This window comes from Pinus tabuliformis, chromosome J (assembly GCF_031772625.1).
Source record: "Pinus tabuliformis cultivar Carrire ecotype Pingquan chromosome J, CPIR1, whole genome shotgun sequence".
Classification (NCBI taxonomy): domain Eukaryota; kingdom Viridiplantae; phylum Streptophyta; class Pinopsida; order Pinales; family Pinaceae; genus Pinus; species Pinus tabuliformis.
In genome coordinates this window covers 1,547,246,064-1,547,271,451 of record NC_142295.1, presented here as the reverse complement: position 1 = coordinate 1,547,271,451, position 25,388 = coordinate 1,547,246,064, and positions in this window count along the sequence as shown.

The window sequence follows — 25,388 nt, the reverse complement described above, 5'->3', positions numbered from 1 at the left end:
AATTAAATCAAAGAGCAGTTAGAAATATCCAAAAGATGGCTGACTTGGAGCTTTGTGCACAGGTGTTTACTCTTCCAAGCACTCAAGTGGGAGCAGCTGCATCTTCCTCCACAGCAAATCAGCAAGCGGTTAAAGCTACTGAGCAAACCTCACGCAAAGGCAAAGAAAACGAGATGGAACCAGAACAGCCACCTCATGAGGAGGCACAGCAGCAACAACAACAGGTACAACAACAACAAGAGGGGCAGGAAGAGAAAGAGCAGCCATTACAGCAAGAAAAGGCAGCTGAAGCCCCAATTTCCACTGAGCAGCAGGCTCAGGACACGGTGCCTCCTAGGCCAGAAACGACAGTGGAGGCCTCAGTCCTCCAAACCCCACAAAAAGAAGACATAAGCAGAAAGAGGGACAGAGAGACTCCCCTCACAACAACAACAACTCAAGGGGAGAAAAGACACAGAATGAATCCCCTTTCAGAAGAGGAGATGCCTTTGGGGCAATCTTTGGGCATGGGCCCACCAAGTCTGGAGGCCTCAGCAAGTTCCTTCCAGTAGGAACAAGAGAGGATGATGGGAGGAGAAGTCAGCTCCTCAAGCCAGCAGAGAGAAGGTGAACTGAGCATCAAACAGCAGTTCATTGACATAAAGAGGAGGAATGAGCCAATAAAGATACAGCTATATAATCATTTGTTGAAAATGGCTCCCACCAACTAGCAAAGACTCATGTCTGTATATGAAGTTAATGAAGGCAAAATGATCATGAGTCACTTCATGCCAACTGCATTGCAGCCACAGTCCCCTTCAGACTACTTGAGGACCAATCTTGAGGTCCTTGCCAAGGACATCCACCCAATGGACAAAATCGAATTGCATAAGCAAACAGATGAGATGGTGTATGCCTCCTTGGCAGACAAGACATTGGATAATTATAGGCTAGAAAATAGCCTAAATAATACAGTTGCCGAACTTGAGTTGGAGAGAGCGTCCTCTCAAGCAAAGGACAACAGGATCAGGTCCTTAGAAGATATAATCATAGAGATTGGGCATGATCCCAAGGACATCAAGGGCATACAAGAAATATTGAAATTAAGGGATGCAGACATGGCAGCTTTGAGGAGAAAGATCAAAATCCCAGCAACAATTCACCCTCAAACAGATGAAGTTGCCCAGCTGAGACATGATCAAGATGCCACAGCTTTGCTGGTGTCTTTATATAAACAGCTAATCCAGACTCAAGAAAAGCTGGGAGAATCAGAGGCTGCGCAGGCAGCATTGCAGGCAGCATTACAGCAAAAAGAAGGAGGTCAAACATCTCAGCCTCCTCCAGAAATAATTAACCTTGAGGAGCCTCCTCAAACTACTGCTCCTCCCACTCAGCAAACAGAATAGGCAGCGCCTTCCACATCAGCACCAGCACCAACAACAGAGCAGGCTTCAAGCCTGGACATGCAGAAGCTAAGGAATGAGATCCAAGCCCTGGAAGCCCAAATGGCAGAATTAAAAGAGGCCAGGGAAAATTTGGTCAAATTGAATGAGAAATATGATAAATCAAAGCAAAGTGTTGCTGAGAAAGGGAGAGAAATAAAAGCACTCAAGGAAAAGATAAAGGAGCTGGAAAAGGAGCTCACACTGGACAAAGTAGTGGCTGAGCTCAAGGCAGTCCTATGGGCCAACATTGGCCAATCCATCACTGACCAGTGGCAGTATATTGAGACAATTCATGAGCAGATGGAGCTCATTGCAAAAGCATACAAAGAAATCCAAAGAGCAAGGGCATCCCTAGGCAATATGCCTGAGGTTGCCAATAGAATGATCAATGTGCTGAACAATAGAACAAGTGCTCAGTTAGCAACTATGGGAATCTCCAACAGGACTGAGACTATTCTGTTAATAAAGAGGGTCCTAACACTGAGAAATCTAGTGCAGACACTAGAGAGAAGGACCCAGGATATGCAGACCGAGGTCAATAGATTCAGGGACAAATTTGTGGCATTGCAAAACAGAGGTCTTCCAAGCTTACTGAACAGCGCAGGAAGACTACTTTCACACGAAAACTATGCCAAGAGGGTGCACACCTTTGCCACAAATCAGATCACAGAAAAGGCCAGCACCTCAGAGGAAACAGGGCCAGCAACAGGACAAAGTCTCTACAACAGGGTAGAGAACTTATTTTTTATCATGGATGAGATCAAACATCTGTTTGAAGTGCCTCCCAATTTCTATAAATACACAGAGGCAGATGAGACATTAGATGCAATTCTGAGACACCAATTGCCCACACAGGAATACTGGACCAAAATGATACAGCTGATATTGTAAGCCAGATCCTGTAAATCAAGTTTTGTTCAAATTCATAAGTGGTCATGCACAGGAAAACTTAGTAAAATCAGCATGCATGAAAAGGTAAAAGGCTGAGCCAACTCAGCAGAACTATTCGGCCAGCAAAGCAACATAGACAGCTAACAGGTGACAGGGCCGAAAAGCTACAGCACGACAGCCATAAAGGCACATTTTCCAGCATTAAAGCAGAATGTTCAAACCGACTCAGTGGCCTCCAAAGGTCAAAATATCTTCTGACAAACATAAAGAGCATTGATTTCGTATTCAATGATGTAATAACTTTCCTATCTAATATCTTGAAAGTTGGTAAACGCATTCATTTCTGAGATAACTCAATGCTCAGATATTTTGTATAACCAATTGTATATATTTCCCCCTCGCATTAGCTTACAAGTGGTTGTTGATTTCCTCTTGAAGAGATCCTATGCTGTAATTTATTCAGAGTTTAATAAAAGAAGTGATGGAATCTCTCAAGTTCTAAGCTGTTTGAATGCGTTCATGGTGTTTGTTAAAAGTTGCAGGATCCCTATGCATCTCACAATACAATAAGTCTTCTGTAACTCTCTTCGTTATGTGTTTCAGTCTTTTACAATCCATACATGTTTCTAAGTTCTAGTATTTAGCAACAAAGAAAAAGAATAGCTTCAGGATTTATTCATGAAATACCCTGAGCTCAATCTATGTTGTTAATGAATGTTTTCTTCAGTTATAATCTTGATAAGTGTAATTCTTAATTGCTGCACTTTCAGAATATATCTTTCACAGTGACCCTTGTTTCAGGAATTCAAGTTTGCTTTTGTGCAATATATTTCACTTTCACACCACTAGCTTAGTGGAAAATTCTTAATTGCTTTCCATTGGCTAATCATTCATCATCCCCACAGTTTTAAGTTTGTTTGTTGGAATACCCAATAGGCCCTGCAGTCTGAACACTCCCATTTAAGCATTTCAAACAATTCACAGCTCTAGACTCCATTGCCCAATGAATTACAACTGTCTGAACACTACATCTTAGGTATTGAAAGATATCATTCAACCAAAATTCAAACCAAACCATCATTTCATAACTAGCCTAAAATCCTCACAAAACAGAGACAAATCTTAAAGAGAGAGCCCTCTCCGATTACAGTTTGGCTAGAGACTGTAATCCAAAGCTTGGTTAGTGGTTACCCCAGCCGTATTCCCTTGGGAGTCATAGGGAACAACCTGGGTGTTAACAGGAACCATTACAACCTGAGCCTTGGTGTTGTGCAAGCTCCTCCCAGGGTCCACAAGAGTTCTCCCTTACTCTGATCAGCTCACCCACCTCCCAATGGAAACAAGCAAAGATGGTAATCTCTCCTCACAAGCTTCTACAAGGAAGTCCTAATTCCAGCAGCATCTACCCTTAGGAATATTCAGCTTTCAACCTCCCCTCCCTCTGGCCCAATGCCTGTATTTATAGTGCTCTAGAGGAAGTTAATCAGGTCCACCATCAATGGGATAAGCCCCTCTTTGGATGGGATAGCTCCCCTCTTGATGGGATAAGTTCCTCTTTGGTAGGGATACATGAACCATCTGGAGGCGCTTCATACACGTTAAACAAGCTTCTAGAATGCTCTAGAAATGACCACAAGTAACTTTTTTGGAGTGAAACTTGCGCCTTTTGACCTTTACAGGAGTACGCACCCACCCCTTTACATACAGAGCGTACAAGTACACAGGTATTGTGAACTTGGGTTGCGTACACGCAGGTAAGGCTAAGAGAAACTGCGTACCAGAGATAATTGACTTTAAGTGACTTTTCTCTCTTTGTTGAAGTTTGACATGAAGAGCAGAGGCATGAGACTTGCCAAGGAGGATAGTATGAGAGTGGATGGAGCCATACTAACTGCAAATAGTCATGGTGACATTTTTTAGTGTAACAACCACGTCTCGTCATCCATCACAGGTAATGTACCTCTGGAAAATATTTTCCAACTCATGCCATGGTTCTACCAGAGAAGATGGTTGTATGCCCTTTCCTTTCTTGATTAATTCCTCGCCTGCATCTCTAAAAATGTCCACCATGTCTTGTAACATTATGTGTTTCTTTAGCCATGTAGTTCCTTCCATCGGTAGCCTAGATACTTCAACTATTACAACGTCTGATATTGTAATTCTTCTACCTCTCACCAAGGATTTCCCATTTTGCAGATGCTGTAGAAATTCAATAGTGATTTCCTCACTAGGGGTGTTGAAATCTTGTGAAATATGCTATCCACCTTGCGCGGACCAGAATTTCTCTAGCTCTGTCGGAGATTTCCAGCATTAGAGGTTCTTGGCGTACTGACTTACCACCGATAGTGATTGAGTTCTTCCTACTATTGCAAAGGATTAGTGCAGTGGTGAAAACATAGCAACAAACATCAACAGAGAGATAGAACAAAAAGTAAGTTGTAATAGCTAAGTTTTCCAATTTTAAACGATATTTCTATGAAAATTCATTAATTCAAGGACTATAATTTTTCCACATGCCATGTGATCATAGAGTACCATATCAACCTATGAAATCCAATAAAACAATTACACTGCATGCGCAAGTGTGATGAAGGCCGCCTCCCTCCTTCAAGATGAGAGGTCACCTACAACCGAATGGACGGGTGAATGTTGTTCTGATGGAAATGTACAAGGGTGAAAGATACGACATTAATATGGGACATAGTGCGTATTTTAATGAGAAGACTGTAAAAGGTATGGATATTATGAAAGCGAGGTGTGTAATGATGGTTATTGATAAGAGACAAGATGCTTTGGTTGATGATAGGTTATGTAGTAAGGAAAGAGGATGACAATATGCAAGAAAAATGCTTTTCTAATGATATTTTGGCTGTAAATGATATGATTGTTTAAAAACATTAACTCATGCATAAAGGTTTAAGGTAGGGAGAAATTAAGGAAATAATTCTTCTGATAAAAAGAAAAGTAAGAAGAGGGTATTATAATAATTATTGATGTTGAAAATGAAACTTCAATACCATAAGTAGAGCTTCTATTGCCAGCAAGCATCCATAGCCTTGACAGAGTTGCTTTTTAACCCATATGAGCCAGGATCCTCAATCTATAGTTAGAGAATTCCATTGTTGTTTCTATAGAAGAAATCAGTGTGCTGGCATGTTAACTAGATGACCACACTGCCATTCACTGGGAAGTAGCAAAAAGTGATCAGGTCAGCCTATGATGAGACCTCTTATTCCAAGGATATTTTAGCCATCCTTTGGATCATAACCCTAGTGTGGTGGCCATAGTGGGAATGTCACATTGCTACATCCTTATGAACATGGTAAGTTGGCTCTTAATGAGACCCCCTATCCCCTATTTGTAGGCAAAATTTGTTGTTTTTAAAATTTTTATAATAAATAGAGGGAGGCTCAGTACTCCTTAAGAGCAGGGATGGTGGAGGAAGTTGAACATATCAATAGAAAAAAATATACACATAATCTCACTTATAATAGATAGAGAGGATTATAACCAGGAGGGGTGGAACCAGCATGGTAAAGATTATCAATCAATATTATATACAACATAAATAAATCAACAAAGTAATATATAAATAATTGTGTCCTTCCCCATTCTTTTTAAGAAATCTATCATTAAGAAGCTTTCTTGTTAAGGATATTCACCTGCTTAATTGAATCCATAATTATCGTCCTTATAAAAGTATTGTACTTCATGCCATAAAAGGGAATCAGAAAAATGGCGCTAAGATTAGCTAGGAATAGCCCTAGAGTGTTGTTCAACATTACAAAAAATGTAAAGAAAAAGGATGTTGTTTTAAAAAAACATGACTTTAAGAAGAAAAAATGCTGGTCCAAAGAAGGAACAACAACAAATTCTAAAAAAAAGGTAGTATTTGAACAATAAACAACAAAAAGTGTTGTTCTGAAGTGGGAACAACAAAAACAAAAGTGTTGTTCCGAAGTGAGAACCACAAAAAAAAAAAAAAATGTTCCAAAGTGGGAACAACAAAACAAAAGTGTTGTTTAGAAGTGGGAACAACAAAAATAAAAGTGTTGTTCTGAAGTGGGAACAACAAAAACAAAATTGTTGTTCCGAAGTAGGAACAAAGAAAACAAAAGTGTTGTTTCGAAGTGGGAACAACAAAAACAAAAGTGTTGTTCCGAATTGGGAACAACAAAAACAAAAGTGTTGTTCCGAAGTGGGAACAACAAAAACAAAAGTGATGTTCCGAAGTGGGAACAACAAAAACAAAAGTGTTGTTCCAAAGTGGGAACAACAAAAACAAAAGTGTTGTTATGAAGTGGGAACAACAAAAACAAAAGTGTTGTTTCGAAGTGGGAATAGCAAAAACAAAAGTGTTGTTCCGAAGTGGGAAAAACAAAAACAAAAGTGTTGTTCTGAAGTGGGAACAACAAAGCCAAAAGTGTTGTTCTGAAGTGGGAATATCAAAAACAAAAGTGTTGTTCCAAAATGGGAACAACAAAAACAAAAGTGTTGTTCCAAAGTGGGAACAACAAAAACAAAAGTGTTGTTCCGAAGTGGGAAAAACAAAAACAAATGTGTTGTTCCGAAGTGGGAACAACAAAACTAAAATGTGTTGTTTTGAAGTGGGAACAACAAAAAATCAAACGTGTTGTTCTGCAGTGGGAAAAAAAAAAACGCAGAAAATCAGATTAGCAATCATATTTACAGTTTTTACAAAAAGGAATAACTTTTTACAATAATGAAGCTATCGAAGGATTTCCTTCTGTAGCTAAGATTTGCATGGTGGAGTCTTTGCGTATCTGTTGGTAAAGGGATTCTCTTGTGAGTGGTTTTTGGTAGAGGCATACCTGATGCCCATTTGCTTTGAAGCAAAAACCAGACCCATCAATGGTGGCCAATGTAAGAGTTCCATTGTCATGTACTTTATTTTATAGGGGCCTAACCATCTAGTTTGCAACTTACCAGGGAAGTCTTGAAACTTGGAACCGTAAAGAAGAGCCCAGTCGCCCTCATGAAATGTCTTCTTCTTAATTAGGGAATCGTGCCACTTGGCTCTTTTTTGTTGAATGAGTGCAGTAGGCTGTAGAGCCAATAGCCGAATTTCATCTAATTCATTTATTTGTTGTAGTCTGTTAATTTGGGCTTCAGTTAAATCCAGTCTCACTTCATGGGCTATCCTTAGTGTCTGTATCTCAAATTCTATGGGGAAAATGGGTTCCTTACCAAATACCAGCTGATATGGAGAGTATCTAGTTGTGTTACTCCAAGTCATGTGATATGCTCATAAGGCCTCTGGCAATTGAGTCACTGAGTCCCGTCTGTACGATGAGACAATCTTTGTTAGAATAGCTTCAATTACATTTTTGGTACTCTCCACCTACCCATTCGCCTGCGGGTGATACGGAGAAGTAATTCTGTGAATAATGTGATGATTCTTCAGTGTAGCAACAATCTTTTGGCCTACAAATTGTGCCCCCCATTAGTAACTACTTCTCTGTGTAAGCCATATCGCACAAAAATTTCGAAAAGAAAATTAATCATTGTTTCCTCTGTTGCTCTTCGTAATGCTACTACTTCCACCCATTTAGTCACGTATTCTGTTGCAACCAGTATGTGTGATTTCTGATTGGACAGTTGGTTGATTGGCCCGACGAAATCTAACACCCATTGCTCAAAGTGTTCTATAACCAGCTGTGGATGCAGGGGCATCTCATCAGATTGGCTAGGGTGACCCCTCCTTTGGCAACTATCGAATGCCTAGACAAATTTCTTAGCATCCTTAAAAATCGTGGGCCAGTAGTAGCCTATTTACAAAATTTTATGTCCAGTTCTGCAGTTTGCAAAATGTCCATCGTAAGGTCCATCATGGTAGGCTTTTAAGATATCATAAATTTCGTCTTCCTTGATACACCTGCGGATGTGCACATCGGCCCCTATGTGAAAAAGGTATCCTCCAATCTAGGAGAACCACGTTCTACACTGTACTATTAATTTCCTTTCTCCGGGTGTTAGAGGTTTGGGAACTTTTCCTACTGCTAAATAATTCACCACATCTATGTACCATGGTGTTTTTATGGCCACAAAAAACATGTGTTCATCCGGGAACTGGTCTTCTACCACCATTGCATCGTCTGTTCTTGGCACTTAGGAGAGGAAATCTGCCACAATGTTTTCTCTCCCTGATTGATCCTTTATAGTTATGTCAAATTCCTACAAAAGTAGTAACCAATGTGTCACTCTTCCATTTGTGATGGGTTTATTAGCTAAATATTTGATAGCAGAGTGATCAGTATACAAAACTACAGGGTATCCAGTTATATAGTGTCTGAATTTGTTAATAGCATAAATAACAACTAAAACCTCTTTGTCTGTTACTGTATAGTTCAATTCAGCAGGAGTTAAATTTTTGCTAATGTAGTATATAACAACGTAAGGTTTCTTGTCATCTTCTTGGCCAAGAACTGCTCCAACAACTGAATCTAACATGTTTGATGAAATCTGGAATGGTATATCCCATTTCAGCCCTCGTAATACTGGTGTTGTTGGCAGTAGCCGTTTCAATTCTGTAAAAGCAATGTCACATTTGTCAGTCCATATAAAATCAACATTTCCTATTAAGGAATATAACGGTGCAGCAATCTGTGAGAAGTTCTTTATAAATCTACGATAATATCCTGCAAATCCCAGAAAACTGCGTACCTCTGTTTGAGTGCAGGGAGTAATTAATAAGAGGATTACCTATATTTTTGTTGGATCTACCTTAATTCCAGTTGTTGAAATGAAATTACGTAGGATCAGGCCCTTTGTCATCATCATATGGCACTTCTCATGGCTTAAGTAAAGCCTAGTTATAATACACAATTCTAGGACTTTCTCCAATGTCTGTAATGCCTGTTCAAAGTCATCTCCATAGGGTGTGAAATCATCCATGTATACCTCCAATCCTTCATTTATCAAGTCTGCAAAGATATTGAGTATGGATCTTTTGAATGTGGCAGGTGCTCTGCACAATCCAAAAGGTAATACCATGTAAGCAAATGTTCCCCACACGCAGGTAAAATTAGTTTTATCCTGGTCTTCAGGGGCAATCTGAATTTGGTTGTAGCCACTGAGGCCATCCGGGAAAGAGAAGAATTTCTTCCCTGCCATCATGTCTAGGACCTGGTCGATGAATGGAAGGAGAAAACGGTATTTTTTGCATTGAGTTCTCTGTAGTCAATGCATATCTTCCACTTTCCATTCTTTTTATGGACCACTACTAATGGAGAAACCCATCTACTAGAAGTTCTTCTTTAACAATATCCTTTAGGTGAGGATTTAATCTACGCTAAGGTTGTCAAATGGGTCTTGCATCTTTTTCAGTGTAAATTTGGTGCATACATAACTGAGGGTCAATACCTTTCATGTCTAGGTAATCCCAAGCAAAAGCTCCTTTATATTTCCTAGGGACTTGAATAAGTTTCTGTTGTTGGTCATCACTCAAATTACTATTAATATTTAGGATCTTCCCTGGCTTGATTTCAATATGTTTGCTATTATAGACAGTGGTTGTTGGTATTGGTTGGTCATTGATATCTCTCAAGGAATCTTCTTCAATTTCATTGTCAAGGACTACTTTAATCATGTGACATTTCAAACTAGATACTGTAGCAGGTTGATTGATAAAGGTATTAATGACATCGTCTTCTATTTGGTTTTTAAATTTAAGGGCATCCACCATAGTCAATGGTGACTGAATATTTTCTGTTAAATATGTTACAAGTTGCTTCCTAGTTCTTACAATGGTTAGGCTTGGTTGAGTAGAAGGGTATAAGGCTAGATTCTTCACATCATTCCCTCTGGTTATGGTCATACTTCCTGTCTAGTAGCTAATATAAGGATCAGTGGTTGTTAACCAAGGCCTTCCTAAAATTAAAGGATGTCCATCTAGTCGGTTCCTACGGTTAATAATCAAAAAATATGCTGGATATTCCCAAGTGTCTACAGAAACCATCACATCTAGTAATGTTCCTTCTGGTCTAATGACTGAGTGGTCAGCAAGTTCCAACAAGGTAGTTTTTGGTTCCAAGGCTGTAATGCCAAGTATTTCGCAAGTTGTTGTTGTGAGAATGTTAATGGTTGCCCCTAAATCAACTAAAGCATTGGGAAAAGAGTGGCCATTTATTTGTACTATGACAATGGGGTTTCCCGGGTCTTCATATTTTATAGCTGTTTCTTTGGCTAGTAATAAATCAGACAAAGTCCTGACAACATGGATAGTTGGGGTTATTTTTGTTTGCCTCACAGACTTCTTTATACAAAATTATTTAATAGTTTTGGCATATATTAGAATGTCTTGAATAGTCTAGAGGAGAGGTATTTTTATACAGATATTCTTGAGTTCACCCAGAAGATCAAAGTCGGGATGTTCAATTGGTCATGGTATCATCAATATTTCTCGGAATGGTGGGGAAGTAGTTATGATCTGTTCTAGAGTTTTCTACCTTACTGTATCTTCCCCTTGTCGATCATTTATAGTCAAAGGCTTATTTGGGTGTGGTTCTTCGAGTTGCAGTTTTTTATCCTCGTCTAGAGTGATTATGCATCCAGATCTTAACTTGAGTTCATTACACTCTCTCAACTCTGCTTCAGGGTCCATACCTTCAATGATTTGCACTAACTGGATCAGTCTGTTGTTGGGATTTGGGTTGGGTTGGGCTGGGAGTTGTGGTCATATATTAGATTGAGGATTCTGCTGCAATGTATAACGTGCTGGTAAAGTAGGTTGAGACAACGGAATTGTTCCCATAGGCTAGTTCGTGGATCTTTGCCAATTTGATTGCCAGTTATTATTTTGTGAGGTGGAAGGGGACCATTGGGATGGATAGGGATTGTTCTGCCAGAATGGTGGAGGGTAAGATGGATTTGACCAATTATTGTTTAGATTTGACTGGTTGGGCCATGGTGGCATAGAAAATGTTTGAGGTTGCCAAGTAGAAAAAGGTGGTTGGTTCTACCATGCTACCCTTAAATATTGTTGAGAATTATATTGCAAGGGAGGAAAGAATGAAGATGGATTGGTATGCATACCTATCTATCGTGCTTGCCATTGATGATGCTAGTTCAATAGATATACTGGTTCTACTTCTTTTTCCGCTTCCTTGAAGACTACTTTTAATCCTGGGAGCGATGGGCAAATTTTCGTGGCATGCTCCTTGGTAGATATGGCACACACCTGTATCGTATCTAGTGGGAATTCTTTATGACTGTTTTTTTTTCTGCAATAGGGACAGAAAATAGCCAAGTTTTGTTCTGCTTCGGCCTGCTTTTGTTTAGCTTGCATGATATCCAATTGTGTTGTTAGGGTTCCTAGGATATCAGTGTTGAAATCCTCCAATAGGTTTTTGATTTCGACTCTTGTAATGCTTCCTCTTGAGGCTTTTCTGTCTCTAGTGATCGCATCATGTCCAGCTGGTTTCAACCTTGTACTACCCCTAAAGCACCTAATGCACAAGTCTATAACATTTTCATAATATTTTTGATAAATATCACTGTTACCCATTATATTCATTGTTTCTACCCATTGGGCTTTCATACCTTTAATCATTGTGCTTTTTAGAACATTATCAAACAAATTTGCATAAGGAGATCTTTGCAGATTATATTGGAAATGCTCCACATATTCTTCCAGAGTCTCGTTAGGCTTAGCTACCATTTGAAAGATTTCATCTTTTAGTTCTCTAGTTCGGCAATAATCTTGGTATTTTTTAAGGAACGATGTTTTCATCTATTCCCAATAATTGATGGTAGCTCCACCAAGTCCCATAAAACAACGCAGGGCTACTCCCTTCCAAGTCGAGGGGAACAGTTTTAGCTTCTGGGGGTCAGTGGTGTAATCATAACCCCTACATAGGACATCAAATTTGAAAAGGAATGAATCAAGGTCTTCTGAAGTTAGCCAATGAAAGGTAGTAATATTTTGTAATCGAATAACTTTCATGGGGGCATTGACAACTGTGTCTAAAATAGGGTATTGTAACGTAGATGTCTGGGGCTGTTGGTGATTATTAGCCATTTGGTCAAAAATATGCCAATATTCTTCATGGATCTCTGGAGCTGGAGAGTTGTTCCTAGGATGTACAGAAGAGGTTGGAATGATTTTAACAATGCTACCTTGATCCAGAATAGTGGGTGTCCCCTGTTCAATCACTACTTCAGGAGATATAGGTTTTGATGATTTAATTTTAGAATTACGTGTTTCTCCTTCTCCTTCACGGAGGTTGCAAGAATTCCCTTCTTGTGAAGGGCGTGGTTGTGAATTATCAATATCTTGAAAACTCTATTCAAACCCTTCAATCTTACTGTGAATCTCAGTGTTAGCTACAGATGGTGATCCTGTGGCTTGAAGGGAAACAGTAGGGTGTCTGGTAGCAATAGTTCGGGGTCCTACTGATGACTGGGACTCAATTTTTCTTATGATTTCATCAATGAAGGTTGATCGTCCAAGGGTCACCGGTCCCTTGGATTTTTCAGGTTTGGGGGGAGGAATTATATCTTTTTATGGTATTTTCTTCTTATTCATTCTTACAAAAATACAAACACTCATTTCTATCTTAAATTCCTACACAATTCTGCTAGAAAGCAAGCGAAGGAGCGAGCATTTTACTCACTCGGTATGCGACTTCTTACCTCCCATTTTTAGTACCAAATTCTCTCTCCATAGACAGACATCACTCTTTGTAAAATGGCAACACTCTCCCCGACAATGGAACCAAAATGTTGGGTGCTAAAATGTGTCTTTTAAAACTCCTAATTACCTCACATTAATTATCAACCTGGGTAAGTCTTTTTATTCCAAGAGTGTACACAATATGTGCAAGCTATAAATCCAGAGAGGAATGTTTTAAGCTAGGATATGAAATTCAATACAAGAGTAAATGGATGCAATCATAAATCTAAAGCTTGTAACTCTAAAGGAAATAACTCATCTAAGCATCATGACTCTATCTCAAACAATACCATAATTCAATCTCAATCAACCAAATTCAAATGAAAATCAACCGAGAGCACCGTAGTATTAACTAAGTGTTATAGACAATTTTGTGCCTTGCAGCATCAGGCATGAATTGTCAATAATCCAAGGGATCCAAAGTCCCTAAACATGATGTTCCTACCCCTAGAGGAACAAGGTCAGCAAACCAACAGCTCTCAGATCAGTTCTCCACCTGAAAACACTCAAAAACAAGCAATCCTGAAATCAAAGCAGGTGCTCCACTAGGCTTCTGCGCTGAAACTCAACTCCTCCATGGTGTACCTGCGTTTCAAAGCAGGTAGAACAAAGGCTACCTGCGCTGAGTGAGATGGGACAAGTGGCACACTGAGTCATTGCTCTGGAATCTTCCAAAAATGACACTTGGATCAGGGATTTCGCCTTGTGATGAGTCAGAGGCTCTGTTTCTCCAAGTGGAAGCAAGGTTCTCCAAGTGGACTCAAGAACTGAAGATCAACTGAAGAGAGAGAGGACACAAGGCAGCTACACATCAGTTGCAAGCTGACTCATCCTTTCTCAATTCATCTATATATTGAGCTCTCTCCTATGAGCTCAAGAGGCTGGAATTTTGTGCAAAGTAATGATATGCTGTTGGTTTCACTATAGAACTATTGGGTGATTGCCTGAAGGAGGTGAAGAGGAGAAATTCTTTCTGCTGGGAGGTGTTGCTAGATTGGGGCCTTCAATGGTTGTAACCTTCTCAGAACTTTACTTCTTCCATTAATAAAAGCTATTGAGGTTCTTCTATATGCATTTGTTTCAATGATGTATTGCAATGATTGTATATTTGATTTATGCTAATCCTTGAGTCAGTTATGAATGCATGCTTCTTGTAGTTTCCTTCTTTGTTATTTTGCAGGATCTCATTGTAGCTGGGCCAGCAAAAGAGCAAAGAGCTAGGAGTAAGCAGCAAAGAGAAGAGATTGGAGCAAATATTAAGCGCAAGGCAACGGTTAGTGCATTTCTTCATTCTCTCTTGCTTTCATAAAGAAGTAAACCTTAAGTAGTTTTGTTTACAGTTGTTGCTGAGGTACTATCACCCTTAGAGTGGGATAGGGTCATCCGAGTCGGATACTTTTCCCTACAACAAACTGGCGACTCCACTGGGGATCGTATCTGTTTGATTGTTTTTAGTATTTTGCTATTCATTTCCTGAACAAAAGAGTACCAAATCGAAAAGCTTTTGACTATATCAAAAGCGAAGTAGAGGGCAGCTACTCTAGCTCATTTCTGAGCATGTTCATGATTTGAAGAGCTGATCTACAAGGATCCTTGTAAGCTCTTAGTGATAGCTTTTCATCTTCCTTGTCATCCCTTAGTGTGTACTTGACTGATAGCTTCTGATTTGAGCAAAAACTGTGAATTTTTGAGAAAATTGTGACCCGGAAACTGAGAAAACGTAACTTTCGTTTTCCAAAGCAGGTAGTACACAGGCTACCTGCTTTGCAACGCAGGTCCCGAAGGGGCTACCTGCGCTGAGAGCCAGATTGGCTGTGCAGCACCTGCGTTGGCCCAATTCTGCCTTGTGCATTTGGGGTTTCCTCCCTTTTTCTTGCCTGTTTTCACTATAGATTTTGCAGCCAGTTACTAGTCTTGTACCTGTTCTGAAACCAACCTTACTTGCCATCATTCCGCCTCTGTTATATAACGAAATTGTACTTGTTCTTTTGTATTTCTTACATCATTTACAATTTCCCATAACGAAAGTGAACTAGTCTTGCTTTGGCCTCTTAGATCTGAACCTGTGTTAGGCATTTTGCTGGTCTAAAGAGTTAGCTTGTTTGCTGTCCATAGCTGATTAGTCTTTTTGCTTTCGTCATTATGGTTTGATTTCATGCATTTCCAGAGTTTAAACAAGTAAATCTTAAGGTGTCTTTTGATTTTGGACTAGCTTGTTTACTTTCGCTTGAAATCGAAATCAAAGTTATATAACAACTTTCTTTTTGTAATACATCAACATTAAGAAAGGGAAAAGAAAATACATGCATTGTGCATTTTGCATTTGACTGTTTGCATGCTGATTTAGGAAATTTTGCATTAGTGTGTGCTCTATGATCTGTGTGAAAAGATTTGCCTTTCTTCTCCTCAGTAGTTAAGATTTTCAAAGTTGAAAGATTGAAAAGTTTGCTTCTCATCTTAGACTGCATTCAGGAATTTGTTACATACATCTCGTGGTGATCCTTAAAGGCAAACTGCTAAGCAAGATCAACATTAAAATAAATCCAATTTACTTAACAACGCTTTGAAACATAACGCAAACACATAGAGCTCTAAGCTAGAGACGTGTTCCGGCGTCGTTAAACGTAGTGACTGTCGATCTCGAAGAAGGTGGGTGATTCCTCCTGAGAGTCGGTGGCACTAATACGGACTTGTGCTCCCATGTACCGTCGAGTATATATTGGGAGACCCCTATAGGCATATATCCTTTATCCTTAGGAAGCCGTGTCAGCTGCCCTACTGATCACAATGCAGTGAACACAGCATTCACGAAGATTGACCACACGTACCGTAAAACGTATTCCGTGGTTTTGTGAAAGGTTTGGCACACCCTCTGCCTAGATCTCCAGAGCAGTTTCTTTTGGCCTTTTTCAAACTCTATAACTGAAAAAGTCCAACCGAGCATTTGTCACTTCGGGCTCGTTAAAACATCGAAGGAGACTAGAGTCATCTTTAGCTTTTTCTCGACTCTTAAAACATGAAAAAGCAAAGTTGTGTCTAAAGCGTCGTTAATAAAATTTATTTTAAACGGAACATAATCACCTGTTATTCCCACGTTGATCTTTCAGTTGAAAAGTATGGAGCCCACCAACCAAGGAAGTCACCTTGGTGGAAGTCCCAGTCCCTTCTCCTCTTGGGGAGATGTTGGTGCGCCCCATATGGCCACATTGTCACTTCCAGGATTAACAATTGGCCTACCTGTATGGCTCTTTTCAACTAATGTAGTTCAGACCACCACAAATCCTGAGCAGTCAAATCAACAGTCAGACCAGTCTAGAGCTGCCCACCAGCCTTCCACTTCTTACAATTCTTCCTCTGATCCTTCATCTTCACAAGGTAGAACCAGCAAAAGTCAGCCTCCCATGGAGAAGAAGGAGAAGAAGAAGAAAGAAAAGAAGCAGAAGGAGCCTAAGGCGAAGGCGACTGGGGGCAAGCAAAAGACATCTGACAAAAATCCACACACTGCACCGACCGGGCCTAAATCGCCATGTGTCATTTGCAAAGGGACCCACTTCCACCGTGATTGTCCTTGTATTCCCCGGATACTAAGGGACTGGTCCCCCAGGATGCACAATCCGGTAGCATCAACCTCTGGTAGTCATGTTGATTGCAGTCCGTCAACTAGCGAGAGTGAAGGACGAAAAGGGAGACCAAGATCACCCTGCATGCTGTGTGAAGGCGATCATGCCATCCACCGTTGTCCATTCTTAGATGAGGCGAAGAGAGTTTTGGAAGATCGTCCGGTTTCACCGTTACGACTTCCTCCTGGATACCAAAAACTCGTGCCAAGTCCCTCGATAGTTGAAAATCCAGCTGGCCCGATCAAGTGGTCAGCTGAAGTGTCGGTCATTGAGAATGAACCTACTGAATCCAGACCAGACGAAAGTCTAAAGGTCGAAATGGCAGTTGACCCGGTTCTTCCTTCAGAGGTTTCATCCTCAAATGACACCGTCGTTGAAGATTCATCTTCGAATGACACCCTCACTGAAGAGAATAAGGATGACACCATCCAGATTCTTTTCATCAACACAGACTCTGATGAGCATTAGGGCAATGCGCCCATTCCTTTGTCGCAGGAAGGAACATCGTCAGGGTCGTATCCGGCCGTGTATTCGGTCCCACCACCAAGCAACCTGGTTGTGTCCTTTGATTGGAACCAACTAGGCAGACCCCGGTTACCAGCCAATATACCATTCAGAATCATTGTCCAAATCTATAGAATGGTAATGGCTGGAACTATCATTGATGAAGGGGCATCCGTGAGTATCCTTTCCTCTATTGCTTGGAAAGCACTGGGTTCCCCGGCGCTTTTACCTGAGATTAGAAATCTATCAGGTTTTGATAAAGGAACCAGTCGCCCTTTAGGGATCCTCCCCAATGTTCCAATTACATTGAGGAAGAAGACAGTCCATATGAACGTCATGGTCATCCAAGGACCCTTGGATTATAACCTACTCCTTGGACGGGACTATATATATTGCATGGGAGCTATAGTCTCCTCACTCTTTAGAGTAATGTGTTTTCCACACGAAGGAAAGATGGTCAAGCTCGTAGACCAACTTTCATTTCCGGGATCTCGCATCGCAAATAGTCAAATACCATCCCTGAATGGCTTATTCACTCAAGAAATGCCTCCACCCCCGGTTCTACTTCCCGATGAGTGCGAGTGATTCGGAAAGATAAGACTGGAACCCAGGGGGCATGCACCCTGGTCTGCTTTGGGCAGAAGAAACCTTGGGTATAGGGTAGAATTTCCGCGAAAGAATATGACTAGTCCGTACCCCGTCCGTGAATGGAAGAGGGGTTGTTCTGGAACAAGATTCTTTTGTCAAGGTTACTTGTTTGACAAAGGTCATTCATCTTTATCTAAATAAGTGGGCTCTGCCAAGGAAGGGGATCCGTTTGTGGCAGTAAATAGTAACCGTCTTTGGATAAAAGGCAAGCCTCACCCATTAAAACAAATGTTTTAAAGGATAAGTAGGGGCAGCCTCCAAAGAATGAGTTTCTATTGCTGCAACAAATTGTAACCATCCTTAGGCAACCTAATGATAGACATCGCCAAAGAAAGAGTTTCATTTGCGGCAGCGAATAAAACCATTCTTCGGGTAACCAGAAAGAGGCAAGCCTCCCTCAATAACATTGATGTTTTGTCTTTGAGTAGTGTTCTTCTCTTGTCACAAATAGCTGTTCGTTAAAAGTTGGGCCGACGGGAAGACAAGTACCGCGTAAGATCCCTTAGAATAACGAGAAGACAAGTATCGTTAACATTAGATTGGCAAGATGATAAGTAGCTGGGAACACCCAAAGAAAAGCAGAAGTGAGGGAGAGGAGGGGCAGCTTTGAAATTCTATTTTATACCTGGGGGCATGCAAACCTTTTGGAGTGCAAGCAAAGAGCGGTTATTTATCTGTTTTTTAGATTAGTCGTTTCCGAACTTGCATGAAGAGAGGATGTGGGGCAAAGGTCAAAACTTGCCAAATTCGGAGCATAGCTTCGTGAGATAAAGCTCCATAAAAAATAGCTATCTCACAGGAGACATTTCTTATCTTATGACTGGTATAATCGAGCAGTTTTAGCACACAGTTCATGCTCGTTAAAAAATAAACACAAGATCCGAGCAGTTTTAGCACATAGTTCATGCTCGTTTAAAAATAAACATAAGTTGTGAGCAATCTTCCCCTAGAGTTCAATCTCACCCAGAAAAAATGAACCGGTAAATAACCTTGGTAAATGTAACCTTTGACAGCCATATTAAAGCCCTTGGTCGTGTTCTTGCAGTCTCACCTCCACTGTTCATTTGGCCAATCGTTCATCTCCATATGATTGTTTACCCATTTTTAGGAACAGCTGCGAAGAGTGATTTCACTAAGCCATCCTTGTGACACTGCCGTGATTGGAATATTCCAACCTGTACCTAGAATCTGCTGCTGCCCTGTTCATCACTCGTTCCTCAAAAGACGAGTCTTCTTTGAGCTCTTTTCTCCTGACTCGTAAAATATGAAAAGTTTTCCGAGTTTTGGCCTTCCAGCTCGTTAAACGACAAGAAGAGCTATCCCTCCTTTAGATTTTAATCTTTTTGGACCTGAGGGATTATTGCACAAAAAGATCGAGCGCTTGTTTTGTTCGGCTCATTAAAAGTACCGAAAACTCATCCCTTCTGTATTGTTTTATACTTTTTCGAACTTAAGGGATTAGATGACGAAAAAGGAATTCTGGAGTTGACTTTATGTACCTTTTCAGACTCTCTAAAAATGAAAAGGACCGAGTTATCCTTGTCGTTAGACTCGTTAAATTCATTAAATAGCGACAAACTTGTCTTTAGACGAGAACGAGTTTCCCTATCGCTAGGCTCGTTAAAACATAGCGATGGGCTTGCCCGAAGGGCAGGTTATAGAACAAGCATATGTTATCCTCCTCAAGCTTGACAAAAATAAAGAGGTACTGGTCAGCAATGACTGGGGAAAAATTGGGAGAACCTCACAGCTTTAATGGTAGCAAGTCGCTCTTGAACATGACACTTTGTCCTCCGTATCACATCGGGTTGGGTTGTTTCATTCACCGGTCTCATCACCATGGTCCTCGCCACACCATCCACATTTGGGGTAATGCTACCGATCCATCACATCAGTGTCATTATATGTTCAAGAGATGTTTTTCTGCAAAGAGTCAACCGTGTCCCATCCACTGCCATACATTGTCCTTCATCCATTTCATGACCGCCACCCTGAATCATACATCACAGTTTGTTTTCACCTCATCACAATCACTAGCTCCGTTCCGTGTCACTGATGTGGGATTCATTAAGGCCCTCCTTTGACGGATCGCTCCTTGTCGACATCAGCTCATTATCCAAGGAGTTGATCTAGGAACAACCCCTTCAGTACTTTGAAGCTTGCATGCCTCAATGGCAAGTTTCTCACTTCCGGCGATTGGTATACATCAATGACCTTCGACCAGAAGATTTTGCATGGTGGTCAACGCCAAGTCCTGTATTCCCACCATGTGAATTGTACTGCTGTACCTTGAGGGTCATCATCCTTATCGGTGATTCCTCTCGCGTTTGTTAACGGTTTACATCATTGACCGGTAATCAAGCGATGTCTTTCCATGTTCGACTTCAAGAAATTCTCACGTGGATCGACTTGTACATCGAGTGAAGATCGGAAGAGATTGAAGACCCCGGATCTAGTTCCATCCATCCGGGCTGCGATATATATTCAGGATATAAAGACATTTGATGTGTACATCATTGCAGCAGATGATCATCCTTCTCAAAGGATGATAATTTCAGCAGAGAATTATCAGTCTACCATCAGACGATCGTCTGTTCTATGTACCAAAATGAATTTATAAAGTTGAGCATGGGAATGCCCGCCTCAGCTAGATCATGAAAAAGTATGAAAAATAATGTATTGTATTGTATCTTATTACAGGACACTTCTCAGCAGATTGAATGAACTTCGGATCCTCCTAATAAAGCATTTCACCCGATAAACGACCTCATACTTTAGGGGGCATCTGTTATAGACAATTTTGTGCCTTGCAGCATCAGGCATGAATTGTCAATAATCCAAGGGATCCAAAGTCCCTAAACATGATGTTCCTACCCCTAGAGGAACAAGGTCAGCAAACCAACAGCTCTCAGATTAGTTCTCCACCTGAAAACACTCAAAAACAAGCAATCCTGAAATCAAAGCAGGTGCTCCACTAGGCTTCTGCGCTGAAACTCAACTCCTCCATGGTGTACCTGCATTTCAAAGCAGGTAGAACAAAGGCCACCTGCGCTAAGCGAGATGGGACAAGTGGCACACTGAGTCATTGCTCTGGAATCTTCCAAAAATGACACTTGGATCAGGGATTTCGCCTTGTGATGAGTCAGAGGCTCTGTTTCTCCAAGTGGAAGCAAGGTTCTCCAAGTGGACTCAAGAACTGAAGATCAACTGAAGAGAGAGAGGACACAAGGCAGCTACACATCAGTTGCAAGCTGACTCATCCTTTCTCAATTCATCTATATATTGAGCTCTCTCCTATGAGCTCAAGAGGCTGGAATTTTGTGCAAAGTAATGATATGCTGTTGGTTTCACTATAGAACTATTGGGTGATTGCCTGAAGGAGGTGAAGAGGAGAAATTCTTTCTGCTGGGAGGTGTTGCTGGATTGGGGCCTTCAATGGTTGTAACCTTCTCAGAACTTTACTTCTTCCATTAATAAAAGCTATTGAGGTTCTTCTATATGCATTTGTTTCAATGATGTATTGCAATGATTGTATATTTGATTTATGCTAATCCTTGAGTCAGTTATGAATGCATGCTTCTTGTAGTTTCCTTCTTTGTTATGTTGCAGGATCTCATTGTAGCTGGGCCAGCAAAAGAGCAAAGAGCTAGGAGTAAGCAGCAAAGAGAAGAGATTGGAGCAAATATTAAGCGCAAGGCAACGGTTAGTGCATTTCTTCATTCTCTCTTGCTTTCATAAAGAAGTAAACCTTAAGTAGTTTTGTTTACAGTTGTTGCTGAGGTACTATCACCCTTAGAGTGGGATAGGGTCATTCGAGTCGGATACTTTTCCCTACAACACTAAGCTCTTTCATTTGTACTTAAACTATTGGGTAAAAGGAAAGCATTTAATCAATCACGCTCTATTCTGCAATTAACCAGAAATGATAGTTTAACCGATAACTAATTCAATCCATGACATGAATTAAATAAAACCAACTATGACTGTGCATTAATGAAATGAATACCAAAAATCCGATTCAACGAAAATACATCAACTGAAAAGCTATAAAGCAGAATAACTTGTAGGAAATGGAAAATGCATAAAATGGGGAACAATAGTAAGTTCCACCAGAGACTAGGCCCTAGCCACCAACAAACACTTCTTAACGATTTTAGAAGATACAAATGAACAACAACACAAGTTGTATATTAATCATCAAAGTCACTTATCATTACAACACAATCTTGTTTCTCAGAATCACCCTTCTTTAAATTAAAATTACAATCCAGGTAAAAGATGATAGATCCCTCTCCAGTCTTCTCTTTTATAATCAAAAGGAAAAGATAAATGTGATCCCTCGGAATTAGGAGATCCTGAGGGATTCACAACTACATGCCATCTTCAGACAATTCTTCTATCTCGGGTTGATCTCCTTGATTTGTTCCTTGGTTTGACCGCACCCGATGTGTCTCATTTTCCTCGATTAGCTTTTGCTGTTCTAACTTGGGAACAACAGTTTTTCCTTCTACTGTTTTTCCACATAAAAGGTAACAAGAGTTAGTTTGGTCGGTCAAATTGAATCAAGATCTATTTTATTCATTCCTTATCAAAATCCTATCAATTTGTTATTATATCATGGCACAAGATTAATAAGAAAGGAGGAAAAGGATAATAATCAAGAGTAAATACATACCTATTTCACGACTCAACAATTTCTGCCCGCATCAATAATCCAAGGGAACAAGAGAAAGGAGGGTCGAAGAAGAAATCCAAGGCCACTAAGGTGTCGCTGGACCTAATCACCCTCGTAGAGGGCGATTTGAATAACATTGGAGACATGGTGCAGGATGTCAGCGCGGAGGCCCTACAGTAGTTTGAGCAGCAGTAGCAACTATTATTGGGAGCCATCCAGACAGGTCTGTAGAAGTTACAAAACCATGTGTCACAGGCCGACACAGTGTCCACCATCCTCGTTATTGGTGCTTCAGAAGTTACCAAGATGCTGCATGTGAAGGTCTCAAGCATGATAGTACTGTCGAATGGAGCACTTCCCATAGAGAATGAAGTTGGCAGGCCCATTGTCAGCACCCTTAAGGGAGTGGGTTGAACTTGGCAGTGCTCCCTGGTGAGCTGCCCCACCTATTGCAGGATGGAGTGATCGCAGAGCTGAGGACCCATGAACAATGCGCTTTACAGGTGATCAATGAGTAAAGGATTAATAATGAACAGATGACCCTACAACGTGACTCTTCCATCATAGCCATGATAGAGGTAACCAACTAAAACAAGTGCCTAGTTCAAGTTGTGGAGGAGGCATGCCGAATGGTCCTAGAGTTGGCCATTCCTAAGGAAGAACTAGTCGAGGTGCGTGTCTGCAAGCTTGCTATAGGAATGTACGATGCTCGCATAGAGTTGGCTAGGGTTTAGCTAGAGTTGAACCTATAGATTACAGAATTACAGTTGAAGGCCTAGCCTTCAACTCTGCCAGAAGTAAAGGAGCAATGTGCAACAGTTGTCACAGAAGCAATAGCGGTGGTAAACAGTGTAGTAGCAGACTGCACAAAACTTTTTGAACAGTCATTCAAGGTCTTGATGAGCCTGTAGGAGGACCCTAATGTAGAGTGGCTAAAAACAGAAGCATGAGAACTGCAACACTGCTATGACGAAGTAAAAGGTACAATGTGAACTGTCGCTCTCACGTAGAGACTGGAAAAGCTGTAGGAGGCCATGAAATTGAAAGAATAGGTAGATGCCACATAGCACAAGGAGGTAGTGCTGAAGGCACACTTGAAGCCCTGGTTGAATGAGGCTTATGCGGTCACAACCTCTATTGAAGGCAATCTTTTGAATCTACAAGCAACTCAGCAAAAGCTTCAGGCTAATAGTTCAGGACTGTCAACTGAGCATTTGGTTGAAGAAGTAAAGAAAGCGGCCACATAGTGCATTGCTGAGGTTGTGGTCATATAGTTCAAGCTGGGAGGTCTTCGCACTAAGATCTCTGTGCCCGAAGAGTGACTCGAGGGCAAGTCACCATGTCTGTGTTGGGGGCCAGTTGGGAACGAGTTCCCCTAAGGATAGTTTTGGGGCTAAACGCCCATGTTTTGGGTCAATTTTGTAATAAAGTAGTAAAGTCTCCACATTTTGTGGTCGCAGAGCACGAAGGTGTCAAGAGTCATAAAGTTTTTGTCACCATTATTTTGTAAAGTGTAAAGTCATTTGTAAAGATCCACCCATATTTTGTGGACCATGGGATTGTATAAAAATAGCTAAGTAAGTAAGCCCTAAGGAGTCTTAAGTTTTTGGAGAAGATAAGGAATAATGAAGTGAAGAGTCTTGGTAGAGATTTCTAAGTGTTTTGGGTCTTAGCATAGGTAGAGGCTCTGCAGCTGAGTGCGGAGAGGCCTAGGGTGGAAGTCTGTAGCTGAGTGTGTGGACCCCTGCAGCTATGTGCATAGGGTAGATAGAGTATGTATAAATATGAAGATATCAATAAAGAGAAGTATTCTACAAATGATGTGTATTTATTTCCTGTTAATGCATCTGGTTATATTGTGTTTTGGGTTAAATTTACAATGCTTATGTAATGCATGAATATATGTGATTATGTTGGTTAATTAAACAGAAGTAAGAATATCAATTTATGTTGTGCTAACTCGGATTATTTGGTAAGATAAGTAAAACACTTAAGATAACTTGGGAACCTATACAATACGATGTCATAGTAGCGCAAAAGTACATGGACTACGGGTTAAGGTTGCGCGAAGGGAAATCGTACACCTCTGCGGAGGTACTGAAGGGTGGAATAAAGGGCTAGACTGACAGAGCCCTAAAACTTAGTGACCTGTGTGAAACTAGGAACAGAAGGTATAAACCGACATCACGACCATCTCAAGGTGCGAAAAATTGGTTCTAGCATCCCCCCATACTACTTCGGGTGAGACTTCGGTCCGTGCTCTGCGGGCTGATGCCGAAAGGGCCAGTAGTGTAGGAATTTGTTTGGCTAACTAATGTTGAACCTGGGTCAAGCCCCACAAAACCAATAAATACCTAACATATAGGAAGTCACAATACCCAATAACTTGAGTATTAAACCATGGAATGATTTTAAGGATGAGGTTGCCTTATGCTGGAAATCACTTAACCGTGATCAGATATTGGAACTTCCCAATGAAGAGCTTGAAAGGATCCTTTTGCGCAAGTGGTATCATGCTAGGAAGGACAATAAGAGCCATAAAGACACATTTTATACTAAGCATTCCATATTACAGGTTCATGGAAGTATTAAAAAAGAATCATTATGTCTATCAATCTCGGTTGCAAGCATAATTTTATCAATGTTAACTTGGAAAAGGAATTGCAAGTCTCAGTCCAACATATTGAGCACACACAGGTTGATAATGATGATGTTCAAATTTATAAATATTTGATGATTTCTATGGATAAATATGTGTTTCATTCTAATTATTATGCTACATATATGGATGATGTGGATGTTGTTTTGGGATACTCTTGGATGAAATCCGTTGGTACTATCAATATTAATGAACAAAAGAAATTCTTGAAACTATGGTATAAATGAAATAAAATTACATTACATGATATTTGCATGAGTAAATAGGTAGAGCC